The following is a 25,399-nucleotide window of genomic DNA, read 5'->3' on the forward strand; positions in this document are numbered from 1 at the left end:
ATGCTCCATTAATAATATTATAGAGATTTATCAACCAATTATAGGCACTTCCGCTATATTCTTGACACCCGACAAAGCAGATTAGAATACCCAAGTGGCATTTAGAGTAGCTAAGTATTGATCCTCCCAAAAGCAACACGAAACATTTTAATTAATAGTTTATTTTAGATAATGTTTTCTAAAGCACATGTCATGAATTAGGACACTTGTTTAAAAGTTATTCAGAGGTACATAGTTTCCTATTCCTTAGTATTTTCTGTATAAATCGAATTAGTTTAACTCATAGTAGGAAAGGCCTCCTTCATCCACTGGGCCTCCATAAAAGCATTAGCTGAAGAAGCACTCTATATGGAAGAAGAAGGATACTATATTATACTTGGGTTTTCGTGGTCATTTGGTCTCACTCATTTTCTTTTGAACAATGAGTTAGTTCCCTGCAGATGCTTCTGTCAGAACTGGGCCTGTCAAGTCTGTCAGACTTCAGAAAGCCTATATAGCTGGGCAACATTAAAATACGAAAAACCAGCTGTCTATGTATCAATAATGATAGGGAAAGTTGGTAATATGATTTATTTAATGTATGTAACCACGTTTTTGTTGTTTGTGAAGCTGGTTTAGAATTGTGTGTGTGTGTGTGTATGTGAATGATGTTTTATTTGGTCATTTTTGTTTACAGCTGAAACTCTGGGAACTTAAAATTAACATCCTTGCGCGTGAGCTTCTCACAGACACCAGAAAAGGTTTCAACCTTGTGCTCCACATTGTTCTGCTGGGCTTTTTCCAGGTGGATCTTTACGAGCCTGTTGCACTCCAGTTTCATGCAGAGTCTCTTGCCCACAGTCTCACATGGGAAAACCAAGTCCTGCAGGATCACATCATGCCAGCTGTCAGAGTGCAGCTCCTGGGACGCTTTTGCTTATTTTCCGTATGGCAGTTTCAAGTTGCCTTGGGCAGAATTCTCCTCTGAGCCATAAAGACCACGGGCTTTTCACTGAACTTTTTCTCCAATTCGCGTACTAGCTAGTCTTGGGTTTTCTGGAAAGATTTCACTTGAGGAATAGGAACAAAGATTATAATAGCTTTCTGACCGCCACAAACTTCAGTTTGCTTGGCTGCTGTTATGTTGGGCTCCCCAAGCTGTGCGTTGGGGTCCGAGTTCATCTCCCACTCTCAAAGAGCCTGGGAGATGCCAGACTCAACTTGTCCGGCTTCTCGCCATTGGTCTTTGTGACTTTTGTGCTTGAACTGAACATAGCCTTCTCCTTGGTGAGCACTGGCCTGGGAAGAGCTAGTTTAGAATTATTTTAAATGCCAAGTTTTGTGGTTATTCTGGAAACAAACAACACATTCACTATTAACCTGAAGGCTGAAGAAATCCTAAGATTAACTAATATTAGACAACTTAATATCTATTAAACCTCCTCTTCTGGTTGGTGGGACAACAGAAGGGAAATGTCATATACTCGTATAAGTACATAACTTAATATCTAATGAAATTAGATAGTAAGAGACATGCTCTCGAGTGAAGCATGGGTCCTTCTAGGTCATTTTCATTTGAGAGCTGTTTGATTCCCAATAGTCCATTTTAGCAGAAGTCCTGAGACTTCAACAGACAGCATCCAACAAGCATCTCTGAGCAGTTTCTCCCTCTTCTTACTCTAACACTTGTACTCGCCCCAGCTCTCACAGCAGAGAGGTGGTTTTTCTGTGATCAGCTGATGTCCACCCAAGCAACAGCTTTCTTTTCCCTCTTTCAAACTCAATGATCATGTCCATCACGCAGGAGTCAGACATAAGGCCTTTCTCAAATCTGAGACTCAAACAGAGAGGCCGGCATACCCTTAGCTAAGCCATAGACTCTTCTGGAAGAAGAAATGCACGGGTGGATATTACTAAGATGAAAAGCTGCTTGTGCTGGAATGGGTAAGTAAATCTTTTGGACAGCATTTACACTCTGTCTCCTTTTCCTTAAACATTTCTGCTTGGTCATTGATACTTCAACCCAGAATGGAAATCTGTAAGAGGACTACAGAATGCTCCATATATTTTTATTGGGCATCTACTATGTTTCAGGCTCTGTAGCTCAGCAAGGAATGAGACATTAAATAATTACACATATAATGTGCCTACTTATCATTGTAATAAATGCTATACAGGAAAAACAGAGGGTGTGTCTAAGAACACATCATAGGGGACGTGACCTGGTCGGAGTTTTGGAGGGGTCCATCAGGGAACACTTCCCTGTAGAAATAGCATGTAAGCTGAGACCCAGAGGACGAAGTGCCAAGTAGAGGAGGACGAGGGCATGGGGTGGAGGGATGACCCGTAGAAGGGGAGCCCCATGAAATAAAGCTTTGAAGAAGAGCTTGACTTCCAGAAGTGGAAATAGGGACAGTAGAGCTGCAGAATAAATGAGGAAAAGAGAGAATAGTACAAGATGAGACTGGAGGGGTTAGAGGCCAGATACCACAGGCTCAAAGGCCATGTTAAGAATTTTAAATTGCACCTGAAAAGAAATCATGCCTTTTAAGAGCAGAGTAATCTGATCAGATTTATATTTTATAAGATAAGTCTGGCTACCCTAAAGAAAATAGATTGAAAAGGGGCAAGAGGAGAAAGGGAAAACGAGGTAGGAGGCTACTACAATTACCTAGGTGAGCACTGATGGTGGCTTGGGTGATGGTTAGTGGAGATGAAGAAAAGTGGGAAGATCTGAGCTATATTTAGAATGTAAATTGACAAGACTTGTTAATTAATAGTTAATCAATTAATTAATAATGAAGAGGGTGGTAAGAGAGAGGGAAGTGTCAAATATGACTTAGGTTTATGGCATGAGTAAGTGGGTGGGTGATGTACAGCAGACATATAGAGGATTTTCCTTCAATTTTATATGAAATGAGGCAATTGAATTCACAGTGCAAAAACACTAACTAGGGGTCCAGGCTGTGATTCTGGCTCTGCCACTAAAAATCTGTGTCGTATTGGGAAGTGATTTAGCCTTTCTGAGCTCTAGTACCCTCATCTGCAAAATACTAGGCTTGGGTTAGATTAAATCTAGGAAGCCCGCAAGCTATATGAAACTATAATAAAGAACCAGATCTCATGCTCTGGAGTTAGGCAGAATTCAGCTTGAATGCTGACTCTTACGGTTGCATGACCTTGGACAAGCTACTTAAACTTTTTAAACCTTATTCATTCGTTCAACATACTATTATTGACATCCAGGCCTGTTCTCGTAGCTCGGGACACAGCAGTAAAAAAAACAAAGCCCTTGCTCAAACAAGTTTAATAAAGGCAATATACAATAAACTAGGAAATTTCAGAAAATAAAACATTAATGAAATAGAGAATAACTATCAGGGATGCTACTTTAGCCAGCACTGTTGGGTAATGCCTCAGCTCTCACTTGTTAGACAAAGGAATAAAAGTACCTACACATAGAATTGTTGGGAGGGTTAAATGAGCTAATGCATGTAAGGACCTGAGAGCAGTTTCTGGCACATAGCAAATTTTTTACGTTAGCTTTATTGTTGCTGTCACTGCCATTGTTATTATTTTGACTTGCTTCTATCCAGGGAATTTTTATCAAGAGCATGAGATCTGGTTCTTGATCTGGTGCTTGACTATATTTTTGGTACTTTCAGGGAGACTATTATTCCCAATTGATAACCCACAAAATCAACCCAAAACTTAACTTTGGAAAAAGCTGCCCTAGTTATGGGCACTTTGAAGATGGATCCTAAACAAGAATTCCATATATATAGATGATATTTGTTCAATACTTGTCCTCCCGCTCGGACCCATTAACACACTTGCTCTGTACAATAAACTACCAAGTGCAGACCTCCCCGTGTTTGTGGAGCCAGATCACAGAGACCTCGGGCACACGTGGGTGACACGAAATGTTTGCTTAGCCGAGCACGGTGGGCAGGTGGAAGCTTGCCCTGTGGCCGTCTCGCATTTGTGGAATGCTGACTACTGCCCAGGCACTGGGACATAGATGAGGAAACGAAGGCACTGAGAGGTGGAGAAAACTTCCCCTACATCAGGCAGATATTTTGTCACCGACTTGGAATTTGAACTCAGGTAATCTGCTCCTAGAGCTGTTATTCTTAACCTCTAGATTGCAAAACACTAGATTGCAAAAGCAAAGGTCCAAATAATTTGTCTCCTGTTCCTGGAGAAGCCAACTGAACTGAAAGAAGGACAGACAGTGAGCATGTGGAAGGTGGAGAAGTGAAGGGGCACCAAAAATCACCCAAGTACGCCAACAATAAATTCTTCTAGGATGACAAAATGGGTCTGTTTCTGGGCATGGATTAAAAATGTGTCAGCATCTAAAACTTAAATTTTAATTTAGAGACCTATTTATGTGAGAATTATGAGGTAAGGGAAAGATGAAAAGCGTCCTAGCTCTGTCCTGACGCCGAGGCAGAGAAGGGAAGACAGTCGTCAGAGAGCATTCCCCAAAGGCCCAGCCTTGGGTCTGGTGGTCACTTTTAGAGCAGACGCTGGGAAAGCAACTAAGTGACAGGTGAGAAATGGAGACAGAACAAGGGAGCTGCTGAAGCGCCACTGAGAAAAAGCACTACACTGCAGCCACAGCCACAGCAGCTCATATAGTGAAGACACGAACTTGGAAGGCAGCTCTGAGGCTTATTAGCTTTTTGACCTTACCAAGTCACTTAAGCTCTCCTTACATCAACTCCTTATCTGGAAGTCATAATACTATCTACTCCATAAATATAGATGTGAGGATTAAGTGAATTCAAAGGGTACCAAATAAGTGCAGTTACTAATAAGGGTTTACTATTGTTATTATCAGCATTACTTATTTCCGAACACTTACTACGTGGCAAACACTGAGCTGTGTACTTTGTATGGATTATCTCATTTAATCCTTGAAACAGCCCTATAAGGTATGCATTGTCATTACGGCCAGCTAAGGGGAACAACAAGGTACCCCAAAGCACAGAAAGCTTAAATGACATAGGTGGGATTTGAGCCCACATACTCAACCTCTAGAGCCCAGTCTCTTAATTACCGCGTTATATTGTCCCAACCCTGGTGGCTGGTCCTGGAATCAAGGAAACTAGTTTCTAGTTCTCATGCCTCTGTCAATAACTAATTTTGGGACTTTGGAAAAATCATATTTGGGCTCCAGCTTCAAGAATAAAATGGAAGGGTAGAATTGATTTCTGAGGCCTCTTCCCATTATAAATCCAATGGCTACACGTCTTTATATTTGTGCATTTCCAAATGAAAACTACGCAACTGTCAGTGGGCTGTAGCCTGTGACATTTTAAAGACATTAGATTGATTAAAATATTTTATTTGCTCTATAATCCCAAATTTAGAACCCCTACCAGGAAATATTTTTAGAAAGAATTCAAAAAGTTCTTGGAAGTCAAGTCTTCATAACATGTCTATTTTACTTGAATTAGAACTTGCCTTTGTCAATTAAATCTCAGCTTCAGAAAGAAACTGCTCTACATCTACATAGTCTAGTTGTGATAGCTTTTTAGCTAATCTAAAATATTAATGACAACTTCCTCAAGTACAATTTTCCTCTCTAATATTGAGCATAATTCTCAGCTATATGCTATATATATTTTCCCCTAAAACATATTTTCTCCTCTTCAGGGTAACAAATTCCCTTTTGGGAACAAGGGATTTCTCCGAGGTCTTAAAGCACAAATAAGAAAAACATCTCCCAACTGGAGCTCTTGGTGAGAAAACACTCCATTCCCATTGGTCAGAGAGGATGTCAGAAAGTAAGTACAGTCATTTCTAGGAAGGATGTACTCAGGAAAATCAGACCAGAATGCTCCTAACAGGAGGGAAAATATGGTCTGGGTTTTCCCTGAAACATAGCACAGCCTTCCCACAGTAAAAAAAAAAAAAAAAAAAAAAAAAAAAGGAAGAGGAGGAAAGGAGCAGGAGAAAGGAAGACTCATCACCAGCTTTACTCCAAGCAACACCCTCCCCAAGACCTTGCTGTGCTCAATGTCCTCAGAGTAGGGCCATCAGGCCATCATTTTGATGAGATCACCCTCTTTCCTTTTAAAATAGGGCTGTACTGTGTCTTGAAAAGTCATGTAAGAGCATCAGTGTGTCACATGGAGTGGAATAAAGATGAAAGTATTAGAAATTGTTGTGATTGTTCCTTATCATCGGTAGTGAGCCACATCACCGACAGAGACACACGCTTGTTACACGGCCCACCAAAGAAGAGTAAGGAGAGTGTGGCTCCCCCCTCCTGACTTACTGCCATGTCACGAATTTGATTTCTAAAGCAGCTTCCTGCCTGGAAGTCCAGCTTTATCTCACTTCTAGGTGAATGCTGTGACGACCTCTAAGCCAACCGGAAGCCTTGTGTTCCATGGGGAGTGTCGTGTGGGGCGGCCTGCGGGGTCTTAGCTCCCGCTCCCCACATAAGAACGCAGGACATTGTGGGGCCAAAAAGGAACACCCACGGAGCCATAAGTAGGGCAGTCATACCACTATATTCTCACCGGTGGCATCCGCCTCTCTGCAATCCGCTCTTGCTAGCTCCCATTTCTTCTGCTAGCGTAGCCACAGCAGTTATATTAGTGGCCAATGGCTTATGGGTTACAGCTGATGGCCAACTAGCCACAGCTGATGGCCATCTGATCACAGTTGATGGCCATTTACTACCCGAGCCAGCACCTTTCTATGTGAGGCCGAGAGCCTGGAAACTTTTTGGGGCTTTGTCCCCACAGGGAGTAATGCACATTTTTGAAAGCCTCCCTGGAGAGCAAGTGGCACTCGGGAGGTGCATGGTCCAGGTGCCAAAGCAATGCTGTGCATTTATCCAACGGCCCTGGGCTTCTTAGACAACAGAACTAATTTATTTATCAGTGTTGTTGGGAAGGTGCACATCCCACCATTTCAAAACTACCTTGGTTCCAAGAGGTTCTGGCTCCTGGGGGAGAGAAGGCGAGGATGGGATTATCCTCCCACTGTCACCTAGTACTGCTGTGTGTGTTGGTTGAGAAGAAGAAGAAGAACCAGGATACAGACACACACAGGGAAGACCACGTGAGGGCACAGAGAGAAGGCCTTCTGCACACCAAGAAGAAAGGCCTCGGGATGGAGCATACCTGCCAATACCTTGACCTTGGACTTCCGGCCTCCAGAACTGTAAATCTCAGAGCTCCATGACTTTGGGGTTGCTTATTAGGTAACTGCCTTCATTCCAAGTTCCTCCTATTAGACCTGTGCGGGGAAGGGGGAAGGAGAGGACTCCCTTCTCACAGCAGGAATTGCCATTAGCAAGTCCCGAAAGGTGAAACACCAATTGGCAAACTGACTTGGCAAAGAAGACACATCTTCCTGAGGTTCAGTCTAAACTTACTCGAAACAAAGCCCTCTCTGCCATTTGATCTGAAAGTAGATACTTTTTTTTTTTTTAAAAGAAGGATGATGGTTGGCTGAGAATCTCAGCTGTACAAAATGGCCAGAGCTCTGTCATTCCCCACTCCTTGCTCATCATTATTCACTGATATAAAGGGAACACGACAGTCTGCTCTCAGAAATTTCTGCTGCTGCACAAACTTGGGCAGCTCACTGCAACTCCTGGGGAAACGCAGTGCGAAGCCCAGCGGTCTTCCTCTGTCATGGCCATCTACAACTGGCTCCAGCCAACTTGTATGATTGTCTTTAGCATCTTTTTTATATTTTCGTTGTAAAGAAATGAATTTGATTTCATTTTCCTTCCCTAGTTTTCAAATAGTCATTAAAAATTAAACAACACTGGGAAAAAGCCTTTTGTGATTATAGCCTTCATTCTCCTGCAACAAACTGGATCTATAAATTTACGTACCATTGTAGATGTAAATTACAAAATTTATATTCAACTATATTACAACATCTATTCCAAAAATGATTACCAGTTGTGAAAAGCAGACAGGCTTATCACTTGCTGTCAGTTGTTCATGTCTAGTTAAGCAATAATGTGCTAAAACTGCTCTTTTGTTTTGTGTAAGAATTTTGGCAATAGAAGAAATGAACACTCGGTTAATAAAAACTCAGGCTGCTTTTTTGCTTTGATGGAGGAAGCAGCTGCCTGTTTTCATTTGCTGCAGAGCAGCAAAACCCATCAATATAATAAGCAGCTTAGATGCTTCCATCCACAGCATCTGTAAGGATATAGGGCTATTCGCTCAAAACCAATCCCTGGTTTAATTTTAACAAAGATGTGTCTGACATATTTGAAAATTCTTTATAATAGGTTTTGAAACAGGGACAATTTCTCTTTCTTTTAAATACTTTTTACAGATTCGAAAGGTTAGTATACGTAGCTGAATGATAGCAATGATAAAACCCAGTCCAAACTGTGAGGCCATCCCAAAACGAAGACAGTAAAGAGAGCAAATCAAGAGGCAGTGATTTGGTTCCCTTCAAAATAACAGTAATTCATCTGAATGTGATTTCATTCATTTCTGCATTCAAACAAATATTTACTGAATCATTAACATACATAATTCAGATAGATACTGAGGTCACATGGCCTAACTCTCAATGAATTTACTCTTCAGGGGGAAAAGATGGACACAAAACCCTAAGTAAAACAATTCGGTAAGCACAGTGATATGTGCATTTTTCTATCACATTTTTATTTTTAAAAGTTTCAAATGGACATAGAACACAGTGGAAACTATTTAACATAAAAATTAAAAATCAAATACTGTCTCCTCTATTATACAGTCATACACTTCATTTCACATACCTTTAAGAAAAGATGATCTGATAAAGAAAATTGAATTATGTCTAAACACATGTCAAACTATTTACTAGTGTAGCCAAGAATTATCACACTTTGAAGAGAAAGTTTTAGGATTTTAAGTTTTGTTTGGACAGCCTCTAATTTTAAAGTAACCATTAGCTGCTTTTACATGATCACAAATGTGTCACATGGCAAGCCCAACAGAAAACACAAACTTTAAAGCAACTTACAATGGGATACAGTATGCTTTGGCTATTACACATTATAAGAGATTTGATTTTATTTTAGTGCCAAGTGGCATTCCAAAAAGTCAGATAATTCTAAGTCCTCCTCTTTTCCTGATTCAATATCAGATGAGTGAACATCTCAGCATGATCTGTCTTATGGTACAAGGAATTCAGGATTAGCCACCAGTTTCTCGGGACATAAAATTTAAATAAGCATTCATTTACAGAAACATTGAGAAATGTTCCCATAAGTGTAGAGCTAAGGGCTTTCTTATTCTAACATGTTTACTGTAAAACACACATACCTGGGTTTTAAAAAGAAACTTTTTATTTTGGAATAATTTTAGATTTACAGAAAGGCAAAATGTTGCAAAGATAGCACAGAGAGTTGCTGGATGTCCTTCACCCAGTTTCTCTCATTGTCAACATCTTAGATTTGTCAAAACTAAGAAACGGACACTGGTGCATTAATAGTAACTAAATTCATGGGTTTGTTTTTAATGGAAGGGTTATTCAAGATGAGAGCTGACGAAGGTGTCTGTCAGAAAAATCACAAATTAAACCTAAAGGACAGTACTAGCATCTATCATATCTTTTCTTCCCTAATTCTCTTCCTTCTTCTTAAGTTACTCTAAAGAAATTCCCACCAGATATAAAAGTTAAAACAGAATGTAAAAGGCATATACCTCAGGGTTTAAAAATAAAAATCTGACGCCATCAGGAGAACTGTGTAGCCAGGTAAAGTCTCGGTTCCCCATTCCATTGTTGAATGTGCAAAATATTATTTCTAAGTCATTATTCACATAGAAATTCTGATTGCCTCTATTCAATTAACACTTTCATATCCCAGTGTGATATGGACCTTATGACCAATCTGTGGCAGCATGAGTGAAGAACCACAAAGAAGTCAGAGATCATTATTTTTTCACCCATTCAGGTTTATAAAGCATTCAGTACGCACACTCTCCTTCCTCTCTGTACATGCTTTCTTTCCTCCTCTGCTCCACTGCTTAATGTCTGGGCACAATGCTTCCAGAACCCTGCAAAGAGCATGGGTTATGTATTGGTTAATGGTGGGCTCTCCAACAGCAGGTCGGAAAAGACACCTTTGGGGATCTTCTGTCTAGCTTCTCCCTGCTATGGACTGAATTTTGTTCTCCTAAAATTCATATGTTGAAGCCCTAACCCCCAAAGTGGCTGTATTTAGAGAGCGCCTATAAGGAGGTAACTAAGGTTAAATGAGGTCATGAGGGTGGGACCCTTATCAGGATTAGTGTCCTTATTAGAAGAGACTCCAGAAAGTAACCCCTACCGCTCACCCACCCTGTGCATGCCCAAAGAGGTCATGTGAGCACACAATGAAATGGTGCCACCTATAAGCCAGAAAGGAAAACCCCAACAGAAACCAACCAGGCTGGTACGCTGCCCTTGGACTTCCAGCTTCCAGAACTGTAAGAAAATCAGTGTCTGTCTGTTGTTGAAACCACCAGTCTATGGCATTTTGTCATGCAGCCCGAGCAGACTTAGACAGTGGTCAACTCTTGGTGCCTACTGTGTGGGAGAACACTCCCTCTCCAGCCCCAATACAGTCTAAGCCGAAAGAACTCCCTCCCTAAAATGGAGATAAAACCCACAGAACAGAGAGTGCACAGCCAAGGCCCCAGTGGAGCCCTTCACTTTGTCCCTTTCTTTCTTTCCTTCAGTGTCCCCTCTACCTATCACATCTTCTCTCCTACTTTTCACCTTAATCTTCAGCCCAGTATTAGCCCCCTTTCTGCCATTTAAAGAAATCCATAATAGAAAGCAAATATTAATCATAGTCTGATAAAGAACTTTTGCTGATATCACCTTCAAGATTTCATAGAAATATTTCGATCTGTTTCTTTATGTTGTCTTTGAACATAAACTCCTGAGGGCAGGAAGACCATGGCTTCTCTTAGTTCTTCATGGCAAGTTTGCATGATGTATGTGAAAGCATGTTGAATTCATGAAGAATGGTAGCAAATTGTTCTAAACCTGGAACTCACAACAATAAAAATGTAATCCCTCTACTTTTGCAAGATCTATTTACTGACCTTTATATGATGTGTCTAGTCAGGATCTGATTCTACCTGTAAATGCAATCACAGGTCAATTCTTATGAGCATAAGTTTCTAATTGCACACAGTCCAGTTTTACTGGCTTTCTTATCTGTGTCCACAATCTACAGAGCTGGCAGGACAATTATCACCAGAAGACAGGAGTAAGGCTGGGGAGTAAGGCTGTCTTGGTGCTGAAAGGTGCATGCTTACCAGTTTCCAGGCCAACAACAAAGAATCTACATTCAATAGGTCATCTTTCTGTAGATCAATCCTTTTGCCTCCTTTGGCAAAGAAAGTATCATGGGTGCTCATAGCTGGGGATTATCTGCAGATATCTCCAAACATGCAGGTCTCTAATCACACCAGCCTGGAATGAATCCCATAATGGGCCCTGTGAGTAACTTGAGATAGATAAAATGATTCTCTGTGTTGCTTTCTTTCTTTCTTTTTTGGAAGGTGTCCCTTCTCTTTGCTGCGATAAAATTTGTAACCTGAACCCAGGTAGCAAAGTGTTTTCTCTGAGAATCAGAACTCCTTGAGAAGGGCCTTCAAAATATACCACTTCAACTGAACTATTGCTCTGAACTTGACACCACAATTATCTTTCTGTTGAGAAACATTCTAGAGCTGTTATATTGTTGCTGGCCCTTTCACACGAGTACACACGTGTGTTCTTAAGTTGAGATCAAAGTGCATGGGCTAAGTTGTTGAACAGGGAGAAATCATCATAGTCTCCATGGACGCATGCTGGACTTCTCAGGACACAAAGCATTTCCTCCTCCAGCAGCAAAGAATTCCTATGATCATGACCTCCATCATGCCTCCTCCTTGGCCCCGCCCTCAACAAATGATAGAAGAAAAATGGCTTCAAACCCGGTGTGCTGTATTTAGGCAGGAATACAGTTCTCATTTGTTTCTGTCGACCAATAGCACTGGAGAGATTTTGGCAGAGCAAGCACTTGAGAAGTCTAAATTCACACCATCCCTGACAAGAAAAACAACCTTTTGGAAGAATATGAAATAGTGCTCACATATCGCGAGACTAATTAGTTACCACTGTTCATGGCCACTTCCGAGAAATCTCAATTTATGAAGTAAGTAAGGCCTAAAGAATTAACGGGCTTGCTTAGCTCTTTGCTAGTTTGTGGCTGAGCTTGAGTTAGAACCCCACTTCTCTAATACCTCACCTTGATTCTTTTTTCAGAGTAAGAGACTTGAACGAAAGTGTAGGAAAGACATCATGATCTGAATTTGTATCTTGTGGAAAGACATTAGCTTCCAAGTGGAAATCAGTGTTTGAAGACATAAATCATACTCATTCCAATTTCAACACATTCAAAGACTCATAGTAACTCAATTTCAGTCTGTTTGGTTTCTATTTCTCAATAAACTGTTTTACAGAAACACTATCTCCAAACCATGCCCCAACACTGGCTGGTGGAAGAGGTTATAGATACATTCGACTAAAGCTTAGTTAATATGGGAACCTCTGAATGGAGGCTGGGAAGCAGTGACCCCTTTCTCCAGGATTATGATAATTGTGTGCCTTACTTTATAAAACTGGGCTTCTGTTTGTTTTCAGGGAATTTATCATCTAAATGTCATTGTTCTTACTTATTCAAATATCTACATGTAATTTATTTTGCAATTAAGAGTTTATAGTAGATTCCAACAGTTATTTTGATTATTAGCATTCCAGTCATAATAAAAGAGTAATTTTATTTTATTCTGTTGTGTCTATGGAGGGGAAATCACAGAATACATACAATTTTCACATATACCGACGTGTTGAGAAATGTAATTTTCTGTGTATTCTCTTCTAAGAATATTTTCAACGTTTCTGGATTGTCTCCGCACTCAGGAATGGGATTGAAATCTCCACTTTGGTATTTATCTGAGGCTGTGATAGCTTAGTCGTCTGCCTCCAAATGCCAAGATAGGGGGAATCTCATCATCCAGAGACCAGCTGCATGATGGGCAGTTAATAGATATATCAAACCTTGGGATATATGCTAAGCTGAAGAGATGATTGGTTGGTTGATACACTGATTGATTAGCATAGGGAGAATGGGTTTCTTCTTGACAACCTAAGATTATGCTTCAGCTAAGCTCAAATTGCTTACACCTCTTCTATTGGGTTTAAAATTACAGTCCTGTCATCTGAAATCTCTCTTCAATGAAATTTTTACCATATATAAAAATTAAAGGGAAAAAGAAAGTACAGGAGCACTGGATAAGTGTAAGTGGAGTAGATACATTTCATGCTACTGTTGTTGATTCCACTAGGAAAAGTTGATATGTAAATCCCCTTGGAAAAAATATTACACATTTCATAAATGATTACTGATTATTACACAATTCAGGGGGAAAATTCAGTATGTTAAAGGCAGTGAATATTACATTTTCCGATACATTAAAGTCAGATCTCATCTCTATAAATATGAGAATTAAAAGTAAACCCCTCTATTAATCAGGTTTACTTTCTAGGGCACATAGACCCCACTGCTGGACTTTTTAATAATTTTAACTGCTGACATGCCTTTCAGGGGGGAGGGGGAAAAAGGGCAGATTCATGGAGACTGCGGATTAGCTTTGTTTTTAAAGCAGCTTAACACAAATAGTAACTTCTTTAATTAGCACTAATGATCCTAAAGATAGTCACATGTACATCTTGAAAAATTTGAACATTGTGCTTATTTCCCATTCATGTAGAATTACGTATGCTTTAAAAAGAAGCAAAATTAGACAAATGAAGGAAACAACCCTGTTCTCGCAAACTCTGAACTGATATTTAAGTGGTCTTGAAGAAAAAGCATCAAGACTTTGCACAAAAGGTCTACATTTAGAGCTCTACAAATGTCTGGTATTCTTAGTTAACAATAAGTTCATTAAACATAAGCTTGGTTTATGATGTCCTGTTTAAGGATTCAATCTCATTGTGCTCTGAATTATCAGAGACTGACTAAAGAAAGGGCCATGCTCACTCTCCTTCCTCCCCATGCCCTCCCCCTCCAGAAAAAGCTGGTAAGCTTTAATTCAGCACTTTGAAGAACACCCCCTCCTCTGCCTGAGCAAATAAGGATTTGGTTGTGGAATCACACTGGATAAGTGGTTCATTGAGAATGTTAAAATCTGCATTAATAAATAGGACTGGGCTTCTCGGATTTTCCCCCTTCCTATCAGCTATGAGCGGTAGGGGATCAGCTGCGACTAAAATCCCCAGCTGAACAACCCACATACAACTCAGTGAGCAGACTTAAAACAAGGCCATTTATTGGTGACTGTTATGCAAACAAAGCGTCCAAGTCTTAGAAACAGATGTCAACTGAAGCATATGCTTACTGTAAACTGGAATTTGAGTCTCTTTATAAAAATAGACATAAATGGGCCTTCAGAAAGTAGACTGCCTCTTGTTGTCTACTATTGCCTAACTTGATTCAGCCTAAAGCTTTCAAAGAGATGAATGGACTGATATGCGAGGGCAAAAGAATAAAACTTAAAAAAAATTAAATTGGAAATAAATGATAACATGTTGGAGCCGTTCCCAGAAGCAATTTTACAGATTTTCCCTTAAAAACACAAGACAGGAAGTTAAAAGCTTAGTTCAGGTCACCATGGCATGTTGAGTTACCATTTCCTATCACTTAAGGTGGAAAAGAAACTACACGTTCAGGTGGCAAGTTTAGTAGCGTGTACTTTTTACCCTCCTCACTCTTTCCTTTTCTCTCTCCCTTACCTCTTCTCACATCTTGATGTCTTTTAAATGTCACTTATTTTACATGAGGCAGTTGGTGGAGACATGAGTCAACAGCAATCAGAACCATTATCCCCTGCAGCGAGTCGTGGTCTTAATGCATTGTGACACCTTTGCTGGCCAGCCACCGATTTACCTTTCTGCTTCTTAGGGAATTAAGTGGCATCATGTGAAAATGGTTGTGATATGAACAGCATGGGCATAACTGGTATTAAATTTACCTCTCAGCCTAAGTGAATTTTCCTCACATGTGACTAATCAAAATGAAAGCGTGTGGACCCAGGCTGAGCTGGCCAGCACTTCTCCACCCCTGGGACCAGGGCTATTTTGTTTTATCTCTTTGTACAAGCTGGCAGAAGTTTAAAGTGAAGGGGATAATCCAGTGCTGGTGTCTTTATGAAATAACATCCTTACATGAAGAGGCTTTTAACTGTCTGTTGCTGTCCTCTCAAAAAAGAGTGTGACAATCTCATTTTGCTGAGCACCCTCCCATGAAAAGGGAAAATAATAGCCGTGGCCGCCATGGCTAGTACTGACCTTACATGATCCATTATCCACTAAACACTTTAAAAGTCAGTTTTACATACACTGCAGGGGGAAATGAGGGGACTATCACAATCATTTTCACTTTAGTAAATTTGCCATCTGTCTGAAGTCAGTCACTTGATATCCCAACACATCCAGCCAGTCTCATAGTATAAGGCAAAAGGAAACACAACTGATTTAAAGATGCTAAGCACAGACCCTGGGACCTTGCTATTTAAGACATTTGCTAGCAGGAATAGCAGCAGTGGAATGGCTTTGCATGAACTTTTCTCAAACCTAAAAATAAGAAAAAGAACAATAAAAAACGAAGTCCTTCAAATTTTTAGAAGTGCTTGACATTCCTACAAAACTGTTTTACTAACCACTCAGCAGACATCAGTAGGTGCCAAAGGAAGTGCAGGCAGAGCAATTATCATCCTGCACAGTCAGCCTGACGCTTATTCACAGACAAGAGTGGCTTGCATTCCGCCATGAACCAACTGTGCATGTTGCTGATAATAGAGCAGAGGTATTGCTAAATTGGTACTGAAATAGCACACTTCGTTTACTTGCAGCAACTTATTTGTGGAAGGCAATGAAGGCTGGAATATTTTCTCATCACTACAAGAATACTCAACTCATTGTTAACATTAAAATTAGTTTTCTGACATGGTGCATGCTATGCATTTACTTTTCCTTAAATAGGAACTTCTGTGCCTAGAGTAAAACACTAATGGCATTTCTTTCCCCTTGTGAATAATGCATTGCTTCATTAATAAACCATCTAGAAGCCTGACTGGTAATCAGACTCTTGGCCACTTTACAGTTCTTCACTCTGAAGTTCAAAGACTGTTTCCCTTCATTTTGGCAATATATTTATTCTTGAACCTCTGCTCTGAGACAAGTACACAGAGTGGAAAAAATGAGGGGGAGATATGGATGAGAGCATGGCAGTAGTCCAATATCAAACATAGTAACTGGCAAATCTTGAGCCACATTTATGAAATTTAATTTTACAATGTTAGGGTGTCAAAGCAGGAGCAAAAGGACAACAGCCAAATCAATAGTTACAATGTTCTTAAAGAGTTTATTCACCCACTCACCCCCCAAAAACTTGACTTTGAATTTCTGAGTTTAATACTTTCACTCTGAACTCCATGACCCAACTCTAATAGCCAGCTTAGAGGAAGTCGTAATGGTTTATTCAAGAGAGTCTGAGGAATCTGATTCATAAAGGAGTGGAAGGAAGATTCTGTTAAGGTTCTATTTGGATCACACCAACTTAAAACCTAATGTGCTACTGGATTCCTGGAGACTTCCCACTCAATGTGAAGACCAGAGGACCTAAATTCTCAAGCAGAATGAGAGAAAAACAGGATTTGGGGCAAGATAATTAATTATGGCAAGTACAAGTTAGTAGAGCCTGCCATTTCCATAAACCATAAACACAGAATACCAGAGAAAGCCATTTTTTAGGGTTCATAAGAGAAAAGCTGAGAAGGGATGGGAAGGGAGGCTATCAGAAGAAAAACTGTGAAGACAATATACAAATGTTCACATTTACAATCTTACTCATGAGAGAAAAATAAAACACGAAACATCAGAAAGTAGCTTGTGAACTGTGAAGTTACCCATTGAGTAGTGTTGTCTGCTTTTGCTGAGTAAAACCAGCCATGCAAAAGAAAAATAAGAACACACAAGCAGTGGGTCTTTAGGATTTGATTACATACTTCAGGAACGAGTAATGAATCCAACCCGAGTGATTGGATGGACTGGCCATCTTAGACATGCCTGAACCATTAGCTTGAAACTGGGGTGTGGTACCAAGTGTGGTCATGCTGTTCACTGATGAGCGAAGGGCCTGGTGATCACAGACAGGGTCTGCAGCAATCTCCAGGGGCGCTCAGATTTAGGGAATTATATACATGGCTAGACCTGGATGTCTCATACGAGATGGGGAACTAGCACCATCCTCATTTGCACCACCTACTTGCTTACTGTTCTAAAACATTAAAGGAAAGGATCCATCTGAAGCGCTGCCTCACAAGTCTAATTTTTCCATGCCTAGTTGGCATTAATAGCTTTCTCCAAACTACTCATAAAGATTGTTTGAAGGTTTTGTTGTTGTTGTTAATGGGTTTTCTGAGACCTAGCAACTCTTCTATGTAAAGAACACAGTTCAGGGTCCATACATGGAATTTCTGTCTTCAATGTAGCTGGACGTCGCCTGGCTACTCTGGACAGCTCCCCAGGAGGCAGATCGCTGGTGAGGAAGTTGGGATTTCATTTGCCTGCATGTCTTTACTCCACGAACTGAAGACAATCTTCTATGGAGGTGTCCTTCTGCTGAAAATGCACAAGTTGGACTGTTTTCTTGCCATATTGTAGTTTGGTGTATGGGATGAGGGGGTGAGGAGGGAAGTGGGATATTTGCTGACCCCACTTATCCCAGTTAAAACTCTTGACATACTCAAAATAAAGTTATGCATTAGCTCATGCTCTCTCTCCATCAGTCCCTCCAACTGATCTTAATTATGGAAATGTCACTTCACTGACTTCCTTGCAGTCTTTTAGAAAACGAGACTGGGCTCAATAAATCTTGCAGGTTTCAATTGTTTTGTTTAGGACAATTGTGATGAGGCAGTCTACGAGATGGAAATCCCCTCCAAGACTGTTTTAGGAATTCTAAATGTGAAATCAAATCCCGAACACAAATATGAAGGGCCAATCCAAACACAATCACTGTATTCTAATTGGTATAGAGAGCAGAGAACATTGTAAAATAAAACCTAATGCTAAAATTCAGTAGTTTGTTTTCTGCCAGTGACTAAATATGGAGAGAAAAATTCTTATGAGAAAAGAAGGTTAGGGAACTAGAAGTAGGAAGGTAGAATTTAAAAAGAGAAGAATTACCATTTATTTAGCATCTACTTGAACACTGGGCACTGTGCTAGGCTATTTATAATTATCATTACATTTAATGCTCAAAATACCTTGCACATTGGGCTTTCTTGCACAGATGAGGAAACTGAAGCTAAGTGAAGTCAAGTGACAAGTTCAACACTCTCCCTTCCTCTCCAAGCCAGAGAGTGGCCAAGCTGGGGTTTGAACCCAACCCAAGCTCTTAGATCTACCTGACTGTAAGACCTCTTCTACAGGTACAGCGAGAATGGAATGGGTATGAAACAATTAGGGAAGCACAACTGACAAAATTTTGTGACATTGAATTTGGGGGATAAAGGTAAAAGCGACTCAAGGATGACTCAGAGGTTTAGCGTCCAGGTGACTGGGGAATTCATGGTATCGTTAACAGCAACAGGGATGTCAGAGTGACAAGCTTATTTTGAAGATCAATTGATGATGGGCTTATTTTTGTATACGGTGATTCAAAGGTATCAGAGGGACATTCTGGTGGATCTACCGGAAATATGAAACTAAATTCAGCATCAAAGTTAAATTTAGGATATACATTTGAGAACCATATGGGGATTGTAATTCAAAATGCGGGATAAGATCAGCAAAAAGAAGGGGAAGAGAGACAGAACCAAGGATAGATTTAAAAGAAAAGTTGTGTGACCTCAATGAGTTATTTCACTTGTCTGAGACAAGCTTCATCATTTATAAAATGAGAATTGTAAATGGATAAATGAATAAAGAAACTGTGATACAGACATACAATGGAATATTAGTCAGCCTCAAAAAGAAGGAAATTCTGACACATGCTACTATATGGATGAACCTTGAAGACATTATGCTAAGTGAACGAAGCCAGTTGCAAAAAGACAAATTCTGCATGATTTCACAATATAAGGTACTTAAAGTAGTCAAAGTCATAGAGATAGAAAGTAAAAGAGTGGTTGCCAGGGGTTGGGGAAAGGAGGTAATGGGGAGTTATTGTTTAATGGATACAGAATTTCAGTTTTACAAGATGGAAAGAGTTCTAGAGACGGATGGTGGTGATGGTTGTACAACAATGTGAATGTACTTAATGACACTATGGTAAATTTTATATTACATGTATTTTACAATTATAAATAAATAAGTAAATAAAACATTATAAATAGAAATAATAATATTCATATCCTAGGGTTGGTGTAAAGATAAAAGGAGATAATGTTTGAAAATTTGACACAATAGCTGCCTGGCATATGATTTATTTAAATGTCAATAAATATTAGTTTCTTTCTTCTCTCTTATCAGAAAAAAAAAAGAAAAGAAAGAAAGGAAGGAAGGATGGAAGGAAAGAAGGAAGAAAGAAAGAAAGATGTAGGAGTAGGAAGGAGAAAAGAAGTAATAAGTGAGAAGAAAACCAGAAAGGTAAAATGTCATAAAAGACACAAAAGACACATTTTAGAAAAGGGGCATGTCAACAATGCAAAATACTTCAGAGTTGAAGACAAATGAAGATTTGGGAATCTGACAATTAAAAATATATATGTATAGAGAAATTAGGACAACAATCCTATTTATAATTGCATCAAGAAAATAAATAAAATACCTAGGAATAAATTTAACTAAAGACATAAAAGATCTGTACTTAGAAAATCAAAAGACACTGAAGAAAGAAACTGAAGAAGATACAAATACATGAAGCATATACCGTGCTTATGGATAGGAAGAATTAACATAGTTAAAATATCCATATTACCCAAAGCAATCGACAGATTCAATGCAATCCCTATTAAAATATCAATGACAATGTTCACAAAACTAGAACAAATAATCCTAAAATATATATGGAACCATGAAAGACCCCGAATAGCCAGAGCAATCTTGAGAAAGACCAAAGTTGGAGGTATCATGCTACTTGATATCAAACTATACTACAAAGCTAGAATAATCAAAACACCATGATGTTGGCACAAAAAGCAGACATATAGGTCAATGGAACAGAATAGAGAGCCCAGAAATAAACCCATGCGTATATGGTCTTTTAATCGATGACAAAGGATGCCTGGGGTAAAGAGAGTCTATTTAATAAATGGTACTAGTAGAAAAACTGGACAGATACATGCAAAAAAATGAAATGGGACCACTTTCTCATTCTATATACAAGAATAAACTCAAAATGGATTAAAGACTTAAATGTAAGACCCCAAATCATAAAACTCCTAGAAGAAAACATAGGCAGTAAACTCTCAGACATTACCCTTAGTAATGTTTTTTCTGATATGTCTCCTCGGGCAAAGGAAACAAAAGAAAAAATAAACAAATGGGACTACATCAAACTAAAAAGTTTTTGCACAGTAAAGGAAACCATCAATAAAACGAAAAGACATTCTACTGAATGGGAGAAGACATCTGCCAATAATACATTTGATAAGGGCTTATTACCAAAAATTTATAAAGAACTCATACAACTCAACACCAGAAAAACCCAAACAACCCAATTTAAAAATGGGCAGAGGACCTGAATGGACATTTCTCCAAGGAGGACACACAAATGGCCAACAGACATGAAAAGATGGTCAATGTCATTAATCATTAGAGAAATGCAAATTAAAACCACAATGAGATACCACCTCACAACTGTCAAAATGGCTGTTATCAATAAATCAACAAACGACAAGTGTTGGAGATGATGCAGAAAAAAAGGAACCCTGCCTGGTGCAGTGTTGGTGGGACTGCAGATTGGTGCAGCCACTATGGAAAACAGCATAGAGGTTCCTCAAAAAATTAACTACCTTATGACCCAGGAATTCTACTTCTGAGTATTTATCTGAAGAAATCCAAAACACTAATTTGAAAAGATATATTCACCCCTATGTTCACTGCAGTGCTGTCTACAATAGCCAAGATACAGAAGCAACTGAAATGCCCATCAACCGACCATTGGATAAAGAAGATGTGGTACATTTATGCAGTGGAATATTACTCAGCCATAAAAAATGAAATCTTACCATTTGCAACAACATGGATGGACTTAGAGGGTATTATGCTAAATGAAATAAGTTAGACACTGAGAGACAAAAACCATATGATCTCAGTCATCTGTGGAATCTAAAGAACAAAATAAACAAACAAAAACAAAACAGAAAAAAAAGAATACATCTATAACTACTGAAAGAGCCTCATCAGCATGCTGAAACCACTAGAAAAGTTTAAGGGAATAAGAAGTAATCAGCAATCAAACTGAGGACACAAAATGCTGATTCCTTTTCCAAAAGTTTAGGGAACGTAGAGGAGAAAGATGGTAGAGACTTAAGGGAATGTAGAAAAAGGGAAGATTCTCGCACTCTTCATTTGCGGGCTTTCTTTCTTTCTTTTTTAAGGATGACAACCCCTGAGCTTGTTTATAAACAGAAGAGAAGAAATGAGTGGAGAGAGAGAGGTAAAAGATGCAAGAGATAGACAAGAAAGGAGAGAAGGATCAAGATCACAGGTGGAGGATTTAGCTAAGGAAAGGAGGGAGTCACACCTAACTCAAGATGGGAGAGAAGTGGAGAAGATTGATGGTTGGTTTTTTTGTGTTTTTTTTCCCCTTGTGGGGAAGAAATCATTACATGCCAAGAATGAGAGGCTATTAGCAGGGTAGAGAAACAACAAAGCTGTATAATCAACTCTCAATTATCAGCATTTTGGTTTATCAGCTTCAAATCTTGCTTTCAAGCAAGTTAGCACTTACTCAGCTTAATTACTTGCTTTGTTAGCATTTGAAACTCAATGGAATATAACTTTGTGTGCAGCCTGCAGCCCAGCAGGGCACCGTTTTGACACCTGAACACTTAACCACTTCCGTTGTTCTGAGGAAAGATTTACAGTCGGGTTGAGGTTGGGGGCTTCACAGCAGTCTGAGAGACAAGCAGTTAAGCTTCCCAGGTGTTACTGACTGTGTGTTCATTGTGTGGCAGCATTACTAGGTCCACAGCGATGTGTTAGATCAGATACATCTATTTCTTCAATCATTTATTCAACTAACAATTACCATGTTTCCCTGAAAATAAGACCTAGTGGACCATCGGCTCTAATGCATCTTTTGGAGCAAAAATTAATATAAGACCCAATATTATATTATATTATATTATATTATATTATATTATATTATATTATATTTTTATTATATAAGACCTGGTCCTTATATTATATTATATTATGTTATGTTATGTTATGTTATGTTATATTATGTTATATTATACCTGGTCTTATATTAAAATAAGACGGGGTCTTATATTAATTGTTGCTCCAAAAGACACATTAGAGCTGATGGTCCGCTAGGTCTTATTTTCGGGGAAACACGGTAGGAAACCCCAGTTATGTGCCACAGACGGTGCTCTGGATGTTGGCACTATGATGGTAAAGATACTGATAGTCTGGTGGAGAAGACAGATGTAAACAGATCATTATAATACAAAGGAATAAGGGTATAATACCGATGTAAGTAACCAAGTATAAGGTTGCATTACCATCTTGGATGATCAACTTTCCCTCCTATCTTAAATAGTTCATGTAACAATGAACTGACTATATTCTAGTCAGCTGTGTGGACAGCATAGTAGTAGAGAAATGAGATATTGGATAAAGCTGATAGAAATGTCAAATTTAGTGATCCCTATCAGACGAGTGATTCCACATAGACTTCCTCGGTGGAGAAAATTCTTCCTTAGGTAACACTGAAGGTTTTGGTGCATGAAAAATAGCAAACATGATTCAAACTTGCCTTCATTCATTTTGAAGGGGTTCGCTATTAAAGATCAGTTACTGTGCTGGAATGGGACAAAGAGCTCCACGGTCCCTGGAATCAGCCGTGCACTGGATTGTCTCACTCTGGGAGCCTGGTGCCCCAAGGCCTGGGTGCCCTACAAGGCTGCTCAGTTATGCTGAGCGGTTTGCCTCTGCCTTTCTCAATGTCTTGGTAACCGATGCTGTTCTCATTTTCTCACCTCGGTGTTTAAATCTTTCTTCTCTTTGCAGTGACCTTCCTTGTCCTCCAGTCTCTCTTCGTACTCTTCCTACTTCTCTCTTTCCTCAGTTCTCATTTTTGCTTGGCTCTTTTATATGTCCCTCTCCCACGTTTCTAAGTTGTGCAGCCAAGGGCCTTAGTTTGTAAAGCTACCCCTACCAAATTAGAACCCTTCTTTTCCTTTTGCAGCAAACCAACCAATCACACTGGCCAGGTATAATCTTTAGGTCTTTGGCTATTTTATTTTTTTAACTATTCATGCACTGAGCATTCTTTCTTGGCCCATAGTGTCAATTTTTAAAATGAAATAAGAGTATATGGAGGTGCTCAGTCATCTGCCAAGAAACACACAATGAATTAAGATTATTATTTCTTCTTTCAGCACTGTCCTAGTATCTAAGGTTGCCTTAAAGGAAAATTCCAGACAACGGAGGCATTGATTTATTTTGATTAAGTTGTTATGAAGTGTCTATTTGTAAGAATTGTTACTTTTCAAATAGCCACACATAGATAAATATTCACTTAAATTGTACACAATGTTGTTATTGTTTAGACTTTATGACTCACGGGGTACTTGTAGATCTTATAATGCTTCAGAGTTGTTATCTCAGGCAACAGAAAATTATAAATGTACAAAAGTGGCCAGTAACCCAGAGCTTGGTGGGTAGACTGGCAAATAAAGTGACTCTGAGTTTCTGAAATTGGGAAACATAGACACAATGCCCTCTACATTCCCGAGACATATTCTTCAGCTGTGTCACAGTGTTCCCTTTGAATGAATAGATGCTCTGCTTATGTCAAAAGAGGCTAAATTGGAGAAGAGGGTCCCTACACGCAACTAAAAAGGAGTAGTGGCCTAATGGTACAAATGGTTGTCTTGTTCTGCAAAAGTAAATTCAAGAGGTGTTCAGCAAATGTCAAACTATAACAGCTGGAAAAAAAAAACCCACAAAATTATTTACTGTTTTAGCTACAGAAACTAGCATTTCAAATCAAAATTGTAAAAAGCTTTCTCCACTCCACTTCTGAGCTGCATTCAGTTTGGGCAGGTTGTTCAGAGAGTGGAATGCACTCTTCCCGAGTATGTATTGCCGCCATTCACCAGGCTGTCTCGCTAGCCCGCAAGCAGCTACCTCCCCATTATATATCCAAAGAGTAATCAGGGTGAAAAGGACAGTCAGTGTAAGAGGAAATAATTGCAGCTTAAACTACTCTTACTCATTAAGAAGCAAGACTATTTGGGAGTGTTGGGGGGTGTGGAGGGTCAGGGAAAATGGTATTGAGTTTTCCTCATCCTGTCGGGGCACGTCAAGCTTTAGCTCTAGCAATTTGGGCATGATTCTCTATAATCACTTTCCGGTTAAAAGTATATTAATCACAGTAACGATCACCATCCTATGGGGAGATGAATACTTGCAGGAAGGACAAGAAAAGAACCTGAGGTCTGCCTCTGTGTGTTTGGTAGGAGCTGCCTTTTGTCTTGGAGAAATGTGGTTGAGGACCAGTCAAGAACAATGAGGAAACTTTAACCCCCTCCTTTCTCTGTAGACATTAAGAGAAATATATGATAGAAAAGAAACGGAGAAGGTTAAAAATGTTTTGGGGGTTGAAATGTAAAGGCCCAAACAGGTGGATAATATTTCACACACACATACAAAATCCACTTTGCTTGACTACTTCCAAAGATAGAAACTCGCGATTCCTAAGGTAAATATTTTGGGCAGGTACAATTACTGGGAAAGCTTTTTTAAAATTTGACTTGACACAAACAGATACCCTTTTCCTTCAAAATTTCACTTACAAATCTATACCCTTTTCTGTCATCAATTAGTACCCCACAAATCCAGCCCTATTTGTGACACCCAGACGTTTTTTCTATTAATAGGATACACATAACAATATTAAACATTTCAGTGATAAAGCCTCAGGTGAATAGTCGATATACAGAGTGAATATTAAATACAAACACTTAAATCTTCTTTATTTAGAGAAAGGTTTCTGATCAGTGACACTAATGACTTTTTGGATGGGATAATTCTTTGTTGTGTGGGGCTGCCCTGGGCATGGAGGATGAAAAGTCGGAGGTTGGTTCTCTTTCATCCTTCTACCACTGTTCCACATCGCCACTTTCACACCTTTTCCTTCTTTCTCCCAGCACCACGA

At 39.4% G+C, this 25,399-nt stretch overlaps 1 protein-coding gene and 1 pseudogene across 3 annotated transcripts in view; both read right to left on the bottom strand.

Annotated features, from left to right (window-relative positions):
• The window catches only part of CAMKMT (calmodulin-lysine N-methyltransferase), a 329,635-nt gene that overhangs the window by 54,486 nt on the left and 249,750 nt on the right, over positions 1–25,399 (bottom strand). The window lies entirely within an intron of this gene.
• Positions 671–1,253, bottom strand: LOC308505946 (small ribosomal subunit protein eS7-like; annotated as a pseudogene). The gene has a single exon. The product of its transcript is annotated as a small ribosomal subunit protein eS7-like (transcript).

The sequence above is a fragment of the Rhinolophus hipposideros genome (assembly GCF_964194185.1).
Source record: "Rhinolophus hipposideros genome assembly, chromosome: 12".
In the NCBI taxonomy this organism is placed as follows: domain Eukaryota; kingdom Metazoa; phylum Chordata; class Mammalia; order Chiroptera; family Rhinolophidae; genus Rhinolophus; species Rhinolophus hipposideros.